Source organism: Chiloscyllium punctatum, chromosome 46 (genome assembly GCF_047496795.1).
Source record: "Chiloscyllium punctatum isolate Juve2018m chromosome 46, sChiPun1.3, whole genome shotgun sequence".
Lineage (NCBI taxonomy): Eukaryota > Metazoa > Chordata > Chondrichthyes > Orectolobiformes > Hemiscylliidae > Chiloscyllium > Chiloscyllium punctatum.
This window is the reverse complement of record NC_092784.1, coordinates 18165036-18183722: the sequence shown is the minus strand read 5'-3', so window position 1 is coordinate 18183722 and position 18687 is coordinate 18165036.

Below are 18687 nucleotides of genomic sequence, written 5' to 3'. Positions count from 1 at the left end.
GAGTGATATGGGCCAGCAACAGACAGCTGGAAAGAGTTTAGTTTTAGATTATGGTGGGTATCAACTGAAGGGTCAGTTTCCATTCTGTATGGCTCTATGACAAGAATATGGTCTTATTCCATTATTGAGGAAAGGATCAGGGCTGGGTCCACTGATGTGCATCATCTACATAAACGATTTGGGTAAAAATATAGGAGTGATTGTGCGAAAGTTTGTTGTTGACCAAATGAGTGGTCTAGTGGACAGTAAATACGGTTATCAAAGGGGATCTTGACCAACTGGACCAGTAGACCAAGGAATGAAAGATGGAGTTTAATTCAGGATTTTGTTAAGACAAACCAGGGAGGACGAATACAATTAATGGAAGGGCTCTGGCCAGGGTTGTTGAATAGAGAGCGAGACCAGGGTGTGCAAGTTACATTGTTCCTCGGAGGTGGCATCACAGGTGGCCAGGGTGGGGAAAGCGACATTTGGCCCATTTGCCGACATTGGCCAGCACTTTTTTACATACGTTAGAGATAGTTGTAACATTGTCCTAAATATTTCCCGTGGGCAGAGGAGGCCACGGGATGACCCTAAGAATGGTGAATAACCAAGGGTAGCTGAGTCCAAAACTCGGGGGTATAAACAGGAGGTGAGAGAGCAAGGATTTAAAGAGGTTGCTGAGGGGGAACATTACCACAGAGGATGCTGCATAGACGGAACAGAATGCCTCAGGCACATGGGAGAAACAAGAACAATTACAGCATGAAAAAGACATTTGGGCAGGTTCATGGAGAGGAGAAGGTTTGAAGGGATAAGGGCCAAATGCAGGCAAATGAGACTCGTTTAGTTTAGGTAACATGGGCAGCATTGAGGGCTTGGACCACAGGTTCTGTTTCCGTGCTGTGCCACTCTGTATTCAGCAAAAGAGGATTAGTGTACCAAAATAAGGCATGTTGTAGACACTGAAGCAAGTTACAGTGATGGGGATGGTAGTCTGGAATGCAGTACATTTCAAATATGTGCAGGGACTATCGGGAAGGGAGGAGGTTCCAGGAACAGGGACTATTGTAGGAGTTAAAAATGACTGAAGACACTGGTGCACAAGCCATGCCACAGATACAGTGTTGCAGAGTAGTGAGTCTTAGTACAGTGTTAGAGGGAGAACACAAAACAGAAAGATCTACAGGCAGCATTCACAACCTCTCGTCGGAGGCCTCCTCTCCCCTCTGTCATACTGATGCTCACGAAGACAGCACAGGGCTGGATTGATAATTATGAACTCCCGATGCTGTCTCAGTGCAACATAAGTTAAAGTAGACGTGGACATTGAGCATGGGGTGTATCTATACTATGCTCCACATCCAGCACTGTATCTATGTCATGTCTTGTTAGCGATGTTTGGAGCCCTTTCATTGCTCTCTGCTCTGTGCACTATGAGTGATCTTACCTCACTGCAGGATTTATTGAAGGCTCCAGATCTCCCTGCCCTTTGTCTCTCTGGCTGACCAACCATCATCAATGAGGTGATGGACGAGACACACAGCAGTTGGGAAGTCTATTGAGTCGGCTACTTCCTGAGTATCCACAGAAGACAGAGAGATAGACAGAATGGGAAATTAGACTGATGCAGTGAGGTTTACACAAGGAGAATGGAAATGAGCCCCACAGATATCTGGAAAATCCCAAACTCCATTCCTGGACTGTGCTGTTGCGTCTCTCTTTTGAGGAGAACTCTGTTAGCTCAGGATCTGGAGTAGCTGCAAGAGTGAGAGATGCTGACAGAAGCAGCAATTAGACCCACACAGTAAGAGATACCACATGGAGAGAGACTGAGTGATATCACTGGAGTGTTGGAAGACTTCAGGATCACACAATCATGTTGGAAGAATGGGTTTAGCTTCATGTATCAGTGCTCAGGGATGAGCAACCAGTGAGCAGGTGAAGTGATGGCCTAGTAACATTATTGTTATTTCATTTGTCCAAAACCTCAGCTACTGTTCAGGGGAGGCAGGTTTGAATCCCATCAGAAGATATGGTTTAATTTAAAATCAATAATTTTAAAAATAGCAATCAACAATCCATAAACAAATATGAAACCATTGCTGATGTACAAAAACCACAATCCCTTAGATTGCATTCCCTACAGTTTTGAAACAGGCCTTTCGACCCAACCAGTCCACACCATCTCTCCAAAGAGGAACCCACTCAGACCCACCTCCCTCGACTTAATAAACCTAATATGATGGGCAATTCACCGGACCTGCACGTCTTTGGACTGTCGGAGGAAACTGGAGCATCTGGAGGCAATTCATACAGACACGGGGACAATGTGCAAACCCCACACAGTCGCCCGTGGCTGGAATCGAACTTGGGACCCTGGTGCTGTGAGGCAGGAAGGCTAATCACTGAGCCATCGTGGTGCGCACTTGACCTTTCGACAAGGAGATCTGATCATCCTCACGTGGTCTGCACGACATACCCACAGCTCAGTATTTGCCTCTCAATTGCCCTCTGAAATGGCCAAGCAAGTTACTCAGCTCATGGGCAGCTAGGGCTGGGCAATAAAGGCTGGTCAGCCAGAGACACCCACATCCCCTATTTGATTTATTAAAAAATCCAATAGGGTGGTCCCACTGGAAACGTGCTCGGAAGAGTGTCCTGGCCAATCATGTGAATAGGTTTATGGACAGGGCTTTAAACTGACAGAGAGGATGCAGGGACAGGGTCCAGGTGATAGGAGCATTCCAAATCCAAAGAGAAAAGGTGAAGCATCGGAATAGTATGGGGATGTGGCTGAAGACAAGCAGAAAGGAACAGGATGGGACAGCGATTACCTAAAACTGTACATTAGTGAATAGGTTTGTGACAGGAAATTGTGGGAAAGAGTAAATTATGTTTTTTTTTTGAATGGACGAAGTCTTATCAATAAGGTAGATGGATTTGTGACACTGAGATAAAAGAGGTTTCGACAACAGAGAGATATGGTTACAGGGTGAACAAAAGGTGGGACATAAATATTCAATGGATCACAACCTTGCGGAAACTCAGGCAAAATGGGTAATGCTGACAATAATGGATAACAAAGGCATCACAGAGAAAGCATTTGGTCTCAGATCATGAAGTAGAGTCAGTCTGAATGGAAATTCTGGCTACGACTTGCCAAGGACACAAGCAGCAGAACAGTTTTAGCCGCCGAACAACATTTCATTGCTCATCACTGCATTACACAGGAACTCATTGGAATTTTTTTAACAAACACATTGTGATAAGTTTGGGAAACATCAATATTCAAAATGTGGGATAGTCACACTGGCAAGAGTGATATTGGAAGAAGAGTTCAGAGAATTAATTTTCAGTGTTTCTTTGAATAGCAAATTGTGCAACTGGCTAGGGACATAACTATCTCAGAGCGACCATTGTGTGATGAAACTTCGTGAATGAGTAACGTCACCTGGAGAGATCCTCTGCGAAATTGTGATAAAGTGCAGTTTAAAGGAATATAAAGTTTTAAAGTGAATCACAGAAAGGACAAGCTACAACTAGAAACAAAAATAACCAATAAAATGAGTTTGAGAGGAGAACTGACCAAGGTAAATGGGCTAAACAGACTGAAATATGTGCCTGCCAATGAACAGTGTAAAACACTCAACAAAAGGACAGTCCATTGAAATAGACAAATCCTCAGTAATAAACGCCCATCGGTCCCTCACTCAAGTAAAAAGGATCATATTAGATTATCGTGCTTAGAGGATCACCAAAAATTACTTAAAATCCTGAAGTGAGAGAATAGTTTAGGAGTAAGGTTTAAAGGGATTGCAAAGAGTCTGCTCGCAGGAGGAGGTCAGATGGACGAGGGAATAATTATCAAGGTTTTATGTCCCAAAAGGAACTGGGAGAGCTGAAGGCGCTGGAGGTGGTGAGAGTGTTACAGAGAGGGGTCAGGTTCTGAACGGCGTTACAAAGGCAGTACGGATTGCTGCAGCTGGAGGTGTTGGCAGAGGTAGGGAGGGAGATATGTATTTTTATTTATTCATTTATGGGATGAGGCTGTCACTGATTGGACCAACATTCTTTGCCCCACTGCTAATTACACAGAGTATAGCACAGAGTCAGCCATATTGCTGTGGATCTGGCGTCACGTGCAGGCCAGACCAGGTTAGAATGTCAAATGTTCTTCTCTAAAGGACGTAGGTGAACCAGATGAGTAGTTCCTACTGGTCAACAATGCTTTTATGGTGGCCTCAACAATGTCCTGTACAGCCACAACATGACATCCCAATTTCTACTCTCAATGCTCTACACAAAGAAGGTAACCACCCCAAACGCCTGCTTCACCAACCTGTCCACCTGTGACACCACTTACAAAGAACTGACTACCTGCATCATCCCTGGGTCTCTGACTGACAACACTACCCAGGACCAGAATATTAACTGTACTAGTCCCACCCTGGTTTGTTTCACCAAAATGGAACACCTCACATTTATCTAATTAAACTCCATCTGTTATTCTTCAGCCCACTATCCCAGTGTACTATTCGTCCTGTTGTATCATAGATAACTTTCTTCACTGTCCACTTTCCCAACAATTTCAGTGTCACTCAAAAAACGTACTTACCACAAAACCAACATTCCCATCCAAACCATTTATCCAAATGACAAACAACAGGGGACCCACTTCACCGCTGGTCACATGTCTCCAGTCAGAAAGGCAACATTTCTCCCATCACCCTCTGTCTCCTACCATCAAGCCCAATTTTGTATCCAGTTGACTAGCTCCTCCTGAATGCCAAAACCTTTTACAAAGACCTGAGATTATTACCCAGTTGACCATGCAGAACGTAGAACACAGAACAGTACAGCACAAGACGCCTCGGCCATAACGTCATGCTCATCTTTTACCCGACTGTAAGATCAAACCAACTTACATACCTTTCATTTTGCCTATCCAAGAGTCTGTAAAATTGTCCTGTTCCACCCACCCACCACTCTCTGTGTAAAGAACCTACATCTGAAATCTCCCCTTACCAATCATCCAATCACCTTACAATTATGCCCCTTGCACTATGTATGCCATGGGAGAAAGAGATCTCTCACTGTTCACTCTATCTTTGCCTCACACCATCTTGTTCACCTCTACCAATCACACCACAATCTTCTTCACTACAATGATAAAAGCCTTAGCTCCCTCAACCTTTCTTCATAAGACATGCCCTCCAGTCCAGGTAGCATCCTGGTAAATCTCCTCTTTACCGTCTCTAAAGCTTCCACATCCTTCCTGTAATGAAGGTATCAAAACTGAACACAATATTCTACTGGGATCTAAACAGCACTGTATAGAGCTGCAGCATAACCTCATGGCTTTAAAACTCAATCCCCCTGCTAATGAAAGCCAATGCAACATATTTTGTCTTCACAACACTATCAGCTTGGTGGCAGATTTGATGGATCTCTGGTCATGAAATCAAAGATCCATCTGTTCCTCCACACTATTCAGTAATCTGCCTTAACCCCTGTATTCTGCATTCAAGTCTCACCTTCCAAAATGCATCACTTCACACTTTTCCAGATTTGACTTCATCTGCCACTTCTCAGTCCAGCTCTACATCCTGTCAATGTCCCATTGCAACCTCCAGCAGACATCCACACTATTCACCACTCCACCAACCTTCGTGTCATTGACAAACTTACTTACCCACTCTTCCACTCATTCATAAAATCACAAAGAGCAGAGATTCCTTGGCCTCTCCCTGCAGAAAACTACTGGTCACTGAGCTCCAGGCTGAATGATTTCCATCTGTCATCAACCTCTTTCTTCTATGGGCCAGGAATTCTGTATCCAGACAGGCAGGTTTCCCTGTATCCCATGCTCAGTACTTTCCCAATGAGCCATAAATGTGTTTTGTCACATTCTCAAAGGATTCAATAAGATTTGTGAGGCATGACCTGTCCCTTACAAAGTCATGACACTTCCTCTTATCAAACTATGGTTTTCCGAGGAATCATAAATCCTGTATCTCAGAGTCCTCTCCAATAATCTGCATATCACAGAGAAGACTGACAGGTCTGTGATTCCCAGGATTATCTCTATTCCCTTTCTTGTACAACGCATGGCTGATTCACCTAACCTGCACATCTTTGGGCTGTGGGTGGAAACCAGTGCACCTGTCGGAAACCCACGCAGACATGGAGAGAATGTGCAAACTCCACGCAGACAGTCGCCTGGGGCTGGAATTGAAATCGCGTCCCTCGTGCTGTGAGGCAGCAGTGTTAACCACTGAGCCATCATAGTGTCCCATGTAACTCTCTAGAGCCCTGCTTCTGATCCTTGGTTCCTCAAACTTAAGTAAGCTTCCTTCTTTCTCTTGACCAGATGTTCTACATCCCTTGGAACCTTGTCAAATGCTTTGCTAAAGTTCATGTAGACAATGCTGACTGCTCTGCCTTCATCTATCTCTTGGTCAACGCCTCGAAGAGTCAATCCGATTTGTGAAACACGGTTTTCCACTCACAAAGCCATGCTGTCTATCTCTAATCAGCCCTTGCCTTTCCAAATATATGTAGCTCCTTTCTCTCAGAATCTCCTCCGACAACTTACCCAGCACTGGCTCACTGGGCTGTAATTTCCTTGCTGCTCCCTGCAGACCTTAAGTGATGGAACAGCATTAGCCACCCTCCAGTCTTCCAGTAACTCATTGTGTCTGTTGATAATATATATGTCTCTGTCAGGGATACTGCAATCTCTACCCCAGATTCCCACAATATTCTAGGATCGACCTAATATGTGACTGAGGATTGGTTTAGCTTTATTTATTTTAAGATTCCAGTACTTTTTCTTCTCTGTTGAGGATTCTTTCCAGGACATCGCTATTTATTTCCCCAACTTCTTGAGCTCTCATGCCTTTCTCCACAGTACATTCTGACAACATTATTTTGTCTAATATCTCACCCATCTCCTGACAGTTAAGGTGCCCTATTCTCTACCAAGTAACTCTTTAGCCCTTGTTGAAACTTGTGTAAAAGGTTTCTGAAAATTCAAATAAAGAGTATCCTCGGTACAACCACTCCTACACCCATATCTACTCTGCCATTTATGTTCTCAACAATAAAAATAAAATCCAACAGGCTCAAAAACACATTACCTTTTTATTAAAAGCGTTTCTAAGTGTCCAGTTATTGTTCATTGACATATCCTTTCAAATATATTTCAGTTCCAGACCTACTATCAAGTTAACACTGTTTGGTTTCAGCATGGCAGCAGAAAGGGTTATAGGAGTTCGTGTTTATCTGTCTAAAAAATGTTGCTTACAGGTTCAACAGGTAATAGATGTTTTGGAAATAAGGAGGGTCGTGGGAACTGAATAACATTATGGAGATAGGAAGTGTTGTGGGGCCTGAAAGGGGCCAAAGAGATCTGCAGGGCTGTTGGGCCCGAAGGACGTTGCACAGATCAGGAGGATCATGGGGATTGAAGGAGGTTACTCTGAACGGTAGTGGGTCAGGATGAGATTATGGAGATAGGGAGGGTCGTGGGGCCTTTTGGAGGTTATGGAGTTCGGGAGGTTTGTGGGGAATGATTCAGGTTACATGGACAGGAAGAGTCGTGGGGTCTGAAGTAGTTTGTGGAGACAGGGAGGGCTGTGGGGACTGAAGGAGGTTAAATAGATAGTAAGTTTATCGAGAAGCACAGGAAAGAAGAGCAGGTATTGGCCATTTCACCACAGAGTCGGTCCCACCATTCAATGTGATCACGACTGATCATTAACCCAGTGCAGTATTCCTGCGTTCACACCTTACTCTGATTGTATAGTGACTACTGGCATTTAGAGATACAGCGGGCTGTCGTAACTGGGACGGGGAGGGGGGTTGTTGGAGTGTCTTACAGAGATAGGGATGGTTGTGAAGCTGGGACAGGTGACAGACACAGGGCGGGTTTTAGGAATGGGAGGACTTTACAGGGATTTGGAGGAACGCAGGGATGGGACGTGATAACAGTCACAGGGAAGATTTTGGGAGGTCGATCTGAGACGGGAACAGCTGAGAACAGAAGTGAGTCAAACAGTGAGGACAGGCAGGGACAAGGTAGGACGAATAAATTAAACTGCATTTATTTCAATGCAAGGGGCCTAACAGGGAAGACAGATTTACTGAGGGCATGGTTAGGAACATGGGACTTGGATCTCATAGCAATTACAGTAACATGGCTCAGGGATGGGCAGGACTGGCAGCTTAATGTTCCAGGATAACAATCCTACAGGAAGGATAGAAAGGAAGGCAAGAAAGGAGGGGAGTGGCATTTTTGATTAGGGATAGCATTACAGCTGTGTGAGGGAGGATATTCCCAGAAATACATCCAGGGAAATTATTTGGGTGGAACTGAGAAGTAACAAAGGGATGATCACCTTATTAGGATAGTATTACAGACCCCCCAATAGTCAAAGGGAAATTGCCGTACAAACTTGAAAGTAGATCTCAGCTATCTGTAAGCACAATAGGGTTGGTATGGTAGGGGATTTTAACTTTCCAAACATTGAATGGGACTGCCATAGTTTTAAAGGTTTAGATGGAGAGGATTTCTTACTTGTGTACAAGACAATTTTCTGATTCAGTATGTGGATGTACCTACAAGAGAAGTTGCAAATCTTGACCTACCGTTAGGAAATAAGGCAGGGCAGGTGACTGAGGTTTTAGAGGGGGAGCTCTTTGAGCTCACCGACCATAATTCTATTTGTTTTAAAATAGTGATGGAAAAGGATAGACCAGATCTAAAAGTTGATGTTCGAAATTGGAGAAAGGCCAATTTTGATGGTATAAGGCAAGAACGTTTGAAAGCTGATTGGAGGGAGATGTTCGCAGCTAAAGGGACGGCTGGAAAATGGGAAGCCTTCAGAAATGAGATAACAAGAGTCCAGAGAAAGTATATTCCTGTCAGGGTGAAAGGGAACGCTGGTAAGTATTGGGAGTTCTGGATGACTAAAGAACTTGAATGTTTGGTTCAGAAAAAGCAGGAAACATATGTCTGTTATAGACAGGATAGATCGAGTGAATCCTTAGAGTATAAAGGAAGTAGGAATATACTTAAGAGGGAAATCAGGAGGGCAAAACGCGGACATGAGATAGGTCTGACAAATATAATTAAGGAGAATCCAAAGGGTTTTACAAATAAATTAAGGAAAAAAGGTAACTAGGGAGAGAATAGTGCCCCACAAAGATCAGCAAGGCGGCCTTTGTGTGGAGCCGCAGAAAATGGGGGAGATACTAAAAGAATATTTTGCATCAGTATTTACTGTGGAAAAGCATATGGACGATATAGACTGTAGGGAAATAGATGGTAACATCTTGCAAAACGTCCAGATTACAGAGGAGGAAGTGCTGGATGTCTTGAAACGGTTACAGGTGAAAAAATCCCCAGGATCTGATCAGGTGTACCCGAAACCCCTGTGGGAAGCTAGACAAGTGATTGCTGGGCTTCTTGCTTAGATATTTGTATCATCAATAGTCACAGGTGAGGTGCCAGAAGACTGGAGGTTGGCAAAAGTACTGCCACTGTTTAAGAAGGGTGGTAAAGAGAAGCCAGAGAACTATAGATCGGTGAGCCTGAACTCAGTAGTTGGCAAGTTGTTGGAGGGAATCCTGAGGGACAAGATGCACATGTATTTGGAAAGGCAAGGACTGATTAGGAATAGTCGACATGGCTTTGTGCGTGAGAAATCATGTCTCATAAACTTGATTGAGTTTTTTGAAGAAGTAGCAAAGAATATGAAGGAGGGCAGATGATAGATGTGATCTATATGGACTTCAGTGAGGCATTCGACAAGATTCCTCCATGGGAGGCTGATTAGCAAGGTTAGAACTCATGGAATAAAGGAAGGACTGGCCATTTCGATACAGAACTGGATCAAAGGTAAAAGACAGAGAGTGGTGGTGGAGGGTTGTTTTTCAGACTGGAGGCCTGTGACCAGTGCAGTGCCACAAGGGTCAATGCTGGGCCCTCTACTTTTTGTCATTTGATAAATGATTTGGATGCGAGAAAAAGAGTTATAGTTAGTAAGTTTACAGATTACACGGAAATTGGAGGTGTAGTGGACAGCGAAGAGGGTTACAACAGGATCTGGACCAGATGGGACAATGGGCTAACTGGCAGATGGAGTTTAATTCAGATAAATGCGATGTGCTGCATTTTGGGAAAGTAAGTCTTAGCAGGACTTATACACGTAATGGTAATGGTAAAGTCCTAGGGAGTGTTGCTGACCAAAGAGACTTTGCAATGCAATTTCATAGCTCCTTGAAAGTAGAGTCGCAGGTAGATAGGATCGTGAAGGCGGCATTTGGTATGCTTTCCTTTATTGGTCAGAGTATTCAGTACAGGAGATGGGAATTCATGTTGTGGCTGTACAGGACATTGGTTTGGCCACTGTTGGAATATTTTGTGCAATTCCGGTCTCCTTCCTATCAGAAGAATTGTTATGAAACTTGAAAGGGTTCAGAAAAGATTTACAAGGATGTTGCCAGGATTGTAGGATTTGAGCGACAGGGAGAGGCCGAACGGGCTGGGGCGGTTTTCCCTGGAGATTTGGAGGCTGAGGGGTGACCTTATAGAGGTTTACAAAATTATGAGGTGCATGGATAGGATAGGATAAATAATCAAAGTATTTTCCCTGGGGTCAGGGAGTCGAGACCTCGAGGGCATAGGTTTAGGGTGAGAGACCTAAACCTATAAAAGAGACATAAGGGGCAATTTGTTCACGCAGACGGTAGTACGTGTATGGAACGAGCTGCCAGAGGATGTGGTGGAGGCTGGTACAAGTGCAACATTTGACAGGCATTTGGATGGGTATATGAATGGGAAGGGTTTGGAGAAATATGGGTCGGGTGCTGGCAGGTGGGACTAGATTGGGTTGGGATATCTGGTTGGCATGGACAGGTTGGACGGAAGGGTCTATTTCCTGCTGTACATCTCTATGACTCCATCACTCATAGAGGTTATAAAAATAAACTGTATGGTCGCGTCTGGAGGAGATTAAAGGTAAAAAGGTTTGCAGTTACCGATGGAAATTACATCAATCGGGACCAGCAGAGGTTACAGAGACTGAGTGTGTTTTCGAGACAGGAAGAGTTCATAGTCATCATTAGAAATGCAGAAACTAATTTATGAGAGAAGCAGGGTCAGTTTTCTTTGTGCCCAGATTCAAGGAGGAGTCTAACAGCTGGAGGAGGTTACTAAGGTACAGAGCTTTTTTGTTGTCATGACGGGAAGGTTACAGAGATCATGAAGGTAGCAGGAGTTCAAAAAAGTCATAAACACAGGGAGGTTTTTCCTGTCTGGAAAGGACTACACTGATCAGGATGGCTTAAGGAACAGAAGAGTTGCTTTTTTCTTCAGTTAAGGAGAGATGTGACAGAACCCGGGACTAAAGGCAAAGGCAGAAACTTGGAGAGTTTTACTGATATGAGGAGCTTACAGGGATAGACAGGATTGTAGGGGCTAATAGAGATAGGGGAAGTGGTATCAATGAAACAGACAATGGAGAAACTGACAGACATAGGGAGGAATCTGTGGAACAGATGAATTTACAGACAAGATGGTGATAATGAAGCCTGAGAATTTTCTCATGTTCCTTGCTCAGCATTGTTCCTACATCATGCCCTCAGGGTCTGAATTAAAGTCCACTAACTCCTCCCTGTGATGTTTACTGTGAGTGATCTTACCGGCTGCAGGATCTATTGAAGGCTCCAGATCTCACTCTCCATCTCTCTGGCTGACCAACCGTCTTCAATGTGGTGATGGACGAGACAGGAATTGGGAATTCTGCTGAGTCAAGGACATTAGGAATACCTACAGGAGACAGAGAAGTAGAAAGAATGGGAAATTAGACTAATGCAATTAAGGTTACACATGGAGGATGGCACTGAGTCCCACAGACATCTGGAAATTCCCAGTCTCCATCCATGGCCTGTGCAAATGCTTCCCTCTAGAGTGGAGAATGCTGTTTGTTCAGGATCTGGAGAAGCTGCAAGAGTGAGAAACACTGATAGAGACTGTAATTAGACTCACAGAGTGAGGGACATCACATGGGGAGAGACAGTGATATCGGCAGATTGCAGGAATGTATCAGGATCACACAATGGTATTATCAGAAGTGGTTCTGACCAGTGAGCACTGCTACCCAGTACTCAGGGATGACTGAGCTATATTATTGAGATAGGCTCCTCTGGTACCAGATTATGCAGTGTGCTATAAATGGACACAGGTGAGGAGGGTGACAGGTCTGGAGGTGAATGGAAATTCCCAAGTCCAAAGAGAAAGTTTGAAATATTGGAACACCACGGAGATGTGAATGAAGACCAAAAGAAAGAAACAGTAAGGGACTGAGATTAATTAAAATAAGGTATTGTCAAACAGATTTGTGACAGGAAATCATTGGTTAAAATAAAGTAAATGCCAGTTCCGCTCCTCACAATTCCTCATACACCACAAGTGACATCACTTCCGCCCCTCACGTCATCGCTGATGTCACAAACTCACTGACTTCCACGCCCCTCCACTGCCGTGTTTCCTACCTCTTCAACCCCCACCAACGCCACTCACCTGCATTCTGCTGACACACCCCCGGTCCCACCGTCACCATCCCTGCCCCCAGAACCCTGAGGGGAACACCACCCCTGCTCATGACTCCATCCCCATTCCCCCAACACCACACCCACTCCAGTTCCAGGCTCTGTCGCCTCCCCCAGCTCCACACCTACACTTGGTCCCAGGGCCCAGTCCTGCCGAGTTTTCACCATTCCCCCGGACCTCCCCTTCACTGAGGACGACTGATCAGTCCTCAGCAAAGGCCTCACCTTTATCCCCCTCCGTCCACAAATCAATGAATTTAATACACGCCACGACATCGAACACTGCTTCCACCACCTCCGCCTCAGAGCTTACTTTTACAATGAAGACACCCGCCTATTTTCTGAGGACCGTTTGCCGGCGTCCAACACACTCCATCCACCTGGATACCTCGCGCTGGCCTATTACCTGCCTTAGATTTCTTCATTACCAACTTCCACAGAGACATTAACCGCCTCAACCTATCTGCACCCTCCCCACTCCAACCTCTCACCCTCACAACGTGCAGCCCTCCACTTCCTCTGCTCCAATACCTACTTCACCATCAAACCAGCAGAAAAAGTGGGTGCAGTGGTAGTCTGGTGCACCTCTTCCTACCACGCCCTCTACCATGACCCACCTCCCATCACCAAACCGTCATCTCCCAGAGTATACAGAACGTCATCACCTCAGGAGGAGATCTCCCACCCACAGCTTCCAACCTCATTGTCCGGGATCCTCCACTGCCCGGTTCTACCTCCTTCCCAAGATCCACAAGCATGACCACCCTGGCCGACCCATTAGCTCAGCATTCTCCTACCCCATCGAACTCATGTCTGCCTACCTCGACATTGTCCTATCCTCCAGTTCAGGAACTATCCACATCCGTTCGAGACACCATTCACAGCCTCCACTCCTCCAAGACTTCCGTTTCCCCAGCCCCCAACGCCCCACCTTCACAATGGATATCCAATCCCTCTACAGCTCCATCCACCATGACCAGGACCTCCAAGCCCTCCGTTTCTTCATCTCCCGACGTCCACAACAGTACCCTTCCACCGATACTCTCATTCGTTTCGCTGAATTGGTCCTCACCTTTAACAATTTTTCCTTCAAATTCTCCCACTTCCTCCAGACCAAAGGGGTAGCCTCTCTAGCCCTCTCATTGTTCTTTGCTCTGTGTACTGTGGGTGACCTTACTTCGCTACAGGATTTATTGAAGGCTCCAGATCACCTTTCCCTTTGTCTCTGTCTGGCAGACCAACTGCATTCAATGAGGTGATGGACGACCATCCAGCAGCTGGGAAGGCTATTGAGTCAGGACTTTCTCAGTACCTACAGGAGACAGAGAAATAGACCGAATGGGAAATTAAACAGATGCAGTGAGTGTTACACATGGAGAATGGCACTGAGTTCCACAGAGATCTGGAAAATGGAGCGATATTAAGTAATAGTCCCAGATTGCTGGAAGATGTCAGGATCACACAAAAGTGGCAGAAGAATGGGTTTAGCTTCATGATGCCCTGGTATCAGTGCTCAGGGATGAGCACCCAGTGAGCAGTTGAAATAATGGCCTAGTGATATTATTGCGAGAGAATGTATCCAAAACATCAGCTAATATTCAGGGGAGGCAGGATTGAATACCGCCATCTGAAAAGGAGACATTTGAAGTCAATAGTATTAAAAATAATAATTAAAAATCCACAAATAAGTATGAAACCATTACTGATGTACGACAAGTCCAAACACTTGTCCTTTAGAGAAGGATATCTGCCCACCATCACTTGGTCTGCACCATAAAACCACAGCAAGTGTTTGCCTCTCAATTGCCCTCTGAAATGGCCGAGCAAGCTCCTCAGTTCAAGAGCAGCTAGGGCTGAGCAAGAAAGGCTGGTCGGCCAGAGACTCACACATCCCATGCCTGATTTTTAAAAATCCTTTAGGATGGTCCCCCTGGAACTGTGCTGGGACCAGTGCCCTGGACAATCACGTCGGTAGGTTTATGGACAGGGCATTAAACTGAAGAGAGGATGCAGGTGAAAGGAGCTTTCCAAATCCAAAGGGAAAAGGTGAAGCAATGGAACAGCATGGGAATGTGGCTGAAGACAAGCAGAAAGGAGCAGGATGGGACAGAGTTTAAATAAAATTGTACATCAGCAAATAGATTTGTGACAGAAAATTGTGGAAGAGAGTATATTATGCTTTTTTTTAATGGAAAACGTTGTTGCCATAAGGTCGATGGATTTGTGACACAGAGATAAAAGAGATTTTGACACCATGGAGATATGGATAAAGGGTGAACAAAAATATTCAGTGGTTCGTAATCTTGTGCAAACTCAGGCAAAATGGGCAACACGAACAATAATGGATAACAAAGGCAGTACAGAGAAAGCATTTGGCCTCAGATCATGAATTAGAGTCAGTCTGACTGGAAATTCTGGCTACTACTTGCCAAGGACACAAGCAGCAGAACAGTTTTAGACACCGAACAACATTTCATTGTTCATCACTGCATTAAACAGGAACTCATTGGAATTATTTTAATAAAGCCATTGTGATAATTTTCCAAAACTTCAATATTTGTATAATCTGGGAAAATCACACGGTCAACATTGATATTGGAAGAGGAGTTTGTTTAATTTTTTTCAGTGTTTCTTTGAAAAACACATTGTGCAACTGTTAAGGGATATAACTATCGCAGAGCGACCGTGTCATGAAACTTAGTGAATGAGTAATGTCGCCTGCAGAGATCCTTCGGGAAATTGTGATAAAGTGCAGTTTAAATAAATAAAAAGTTTTAAAGTGAATCACAGAAAGGACAAGCTACAAGTGGAAACAAATATAGCCAATGACGTGAGTTTGAGAGGAGAACTGACCAAGGTAAACAGGCTAAACAAACTGAAACACGTGTCTGTAAATGGACAGAGGAAAACATTTGAAGGGACAATGCAAAATACTCAACAAAATGACATTCAATTGAAATAGTAAAAACCTCAGCAAGAAATTCCCACTGATCCCTCACTCAGGACAAAAAGAATCATACTAGATTATGAGGCTGAGAAGATCACCAAAAAGTACTTAAAATCCTGAAGTGAGAGAGCGTTTTAGGAGTAAAGGTTAATGGATTGCAATGGGTCTGCTCGCAGGAGGAGGGCTGTGGGAAGCTGAACCACTGTCAGGGCTCATTGACACGATAAGAACAGGGAGAGGTGAAGGTGCTGGAGGTGGTGAGAGTGTTACAGAGAGTGGTCAGGGTGTTACAAAGCCAGGACGGATTGCTGCAACTGGTGGGGTTTGCCGAGGTAGGGTGGGACATAGGTAATTTTATATATTCATTCATGGGATGTGTGTGTCACTGCCTGGAACAACGTTCTTTGACCCCTCTGCTCATTACTGAGAGGGTAGCTCAGAGTCAGCCATATTGCTGTCGGTCTTGAGTGACATGTCGGCCAGACCAGGTTAGAATATTTGATGTCCTTCCCTAAAGGAGGTTGGTGAACTAGATGAGTTCTTCCTCCTGATCAACAATGCTTTAATGGTGGCCCTATCAATGTCTTTTACAGATACAACATCACATCCCAACTCTTACTCTTAATGCTCTCCCGAATGAAGATAACAATCCCAAAGGCCTGCTTCACCAGCCTGTCTACCTGTGACACGACTTACAAAAAACTGTGTACATGCATCCCTGGGTCTCTGACTGACAACACGACCCAGGGCCCGAACATTAACTGTACAATCCCGCTCTGGTTTGTTTCACCAAAATAGAACACCTCACATTTATCTAATTAAACTCCATCTGCTAGTCTTCACCCCACTATACCAGCAGTAATGTCCATCTTGTTGTATCATAGACAACCTTCTTCACTGTCCATTTTTACCACCAATTTCAGTGTCACCCGAAACAATTAATTACCAAGAAACCAATATTTCCATCCAAACCATTTATTCAAATGACAAACAACAGGGGACCCACTCCACCGCTGGTCACATGCCTCCAGTCAGAAAAAACACCATGTCTCCCACCACCCTCTCTCTACAACCATCAAGCAAATTTTATATCCAGTTCAGTTGCTCCTCCTGAATGCCATATCCTTTTACACTGATTTGAGCTCATTACCCAGTTTACCACACAGAACACAGAACGCAGAACAGTTCAGCCCAAGACCCTTCAGCCATGATTTCATGCCAACCTTTTATCCATCTGTCAGATCAAAGTATACTACATACCCTTCATTTTATTATTCTCCATGTGTCTGTCCAAGAGTCTATTAAATGTCCCAGATGTGTCTAATTTTACTACCACCATTGGCAGTCCATCCAACCACCTACCATTCTCTATTCTCTTATCCATCCTCCATTCACCTTAAAATTACACCCCCTTGGAATAGCCATTTATTCCAAATGAGGAAACGTTTCTGACTTTTCACTCACTCTGTGCCTCTTACCATCTTGTTCACCTCCACAAAGTCACCCCGCCCCCTTCTCCAATGAAAAAAACCTTAGTTCCCTCAACCGTTCTTCGTAAGAACTGCCAACCGTTCCAGGCAGCATCTTGGTAAATCTCCTGTGTACGCTCTCTAAAACTTGCACAGCCTTTCTCTAAACAGGGGACCAGAACTGAACACAATATTCCAAGTGTGGTCTCACCAGGACGCTATAAAGATGCGGCAAAAACCTCACGGCTCTTCCAGTCAATCCCCTTCTAAGGGGAGCCAACACAACATATGCCTTTTTCACAACCCTACCAAAGTGTATGGCGATTTTGAGGGATCTGTGAACACGGACCCCATGATCTCTGTTCCTCCCCACTGCCAAGTATTCTGCCTTTCACCCTGTATTCTGTAGTCAAATTCGACCTTCCAGAGTGAATCACTTCACACTTTTCCAGATTGGACTCCAGCTGCCACTTCCAGCCCAGCTCTGCGTCCTGTCAATGCCCCATTGCAACCTACAACAGCCCTCCACTTTCCGCACGACTCACCAACCTTCATGTTATTGGCAAACGTCCTGACCCACTCTCCAACATCCACATCCAAGTCATTTACAAAAATCACAAAGAGCAGATTCCCAGAGCCGATTGTTACAGAACCCCACTGGTCACTGAGCTCCAGGCTCAATACTGTCCATCTGCTGCCACACTCTGTCTTCTCTAGACCATCCAATCCTGTATCCAGAGAGACAGATTTCCCTGCATCCCAATTTTCCTTCTTTTCTGAATGAGCCATTGACAATTCTGCCATATCCTCAAAGAATTCAATGAGGCCTTACCTGACCCCTCACAAACCCATACTGACTGTGGCTAATTTAACTATGGTTTTCCATGTAGTCATAAATCCTTTCTTTAGAGTCCTCGCCAATACTTTGTACACCACAGACATTCGAGCAAATCAGTAATTCCCAGAATTCTACCTCCGTAACATGGCTCGGACTTTACAAATCTTCCCTCCTCTGACATGTTCCCCAGAACGGCACTGGAGGATGGTGGGGGTTACAGAGATAAAGAGGAATATCAGTACAGGAGCATTTTGCAGACATTAGGAGGTTTGCAATGCCAAAAGGAGGCTTCAGTAATTGTGAGGTTTCATGGTGATGAAGGCATTTGAGGGAGGGAGGAAGAGAGGGAGGATTGTCGGGAAAAGAGAGGTTTCACAGTTTAGGTGTTTTGTTAGTGCTGCAAGTGGTTAGTAAGTTGGGGAGGGTGTAAGCACTAGTGGATATTACATAAACATGTGGTTTTGGTTGCAATGAAGGAAGAGGATTCAGGAAGCTGGAGACTATGGGGTCTGAACGAGGTTACACAAATGGGAAGAGTTGTCAGGAGTGCAGGTGTTTACAGAGGCAGCAATGGTCTGATCTGAAGCAGAGGACCCAGATTGGGAGGGATGGGGGGACTGGAGGTAGTTTCAAAGGGTGGGAGGACCATAGACCCACAGGAGGTTACAGACATGTGGAGCGCTGTAGGGCTCAAGGGTTCATGGAGATGGGAATGTTGGGAGGGATGGAGAAGTTCACAGGGATAAGGATGTTTGTAGGCCAGGACTGGATCACAGACAGGGACTGTTTTAGGGAGCTGAGCAGATTACAGAGATAAAGATGTTTGTATCGAC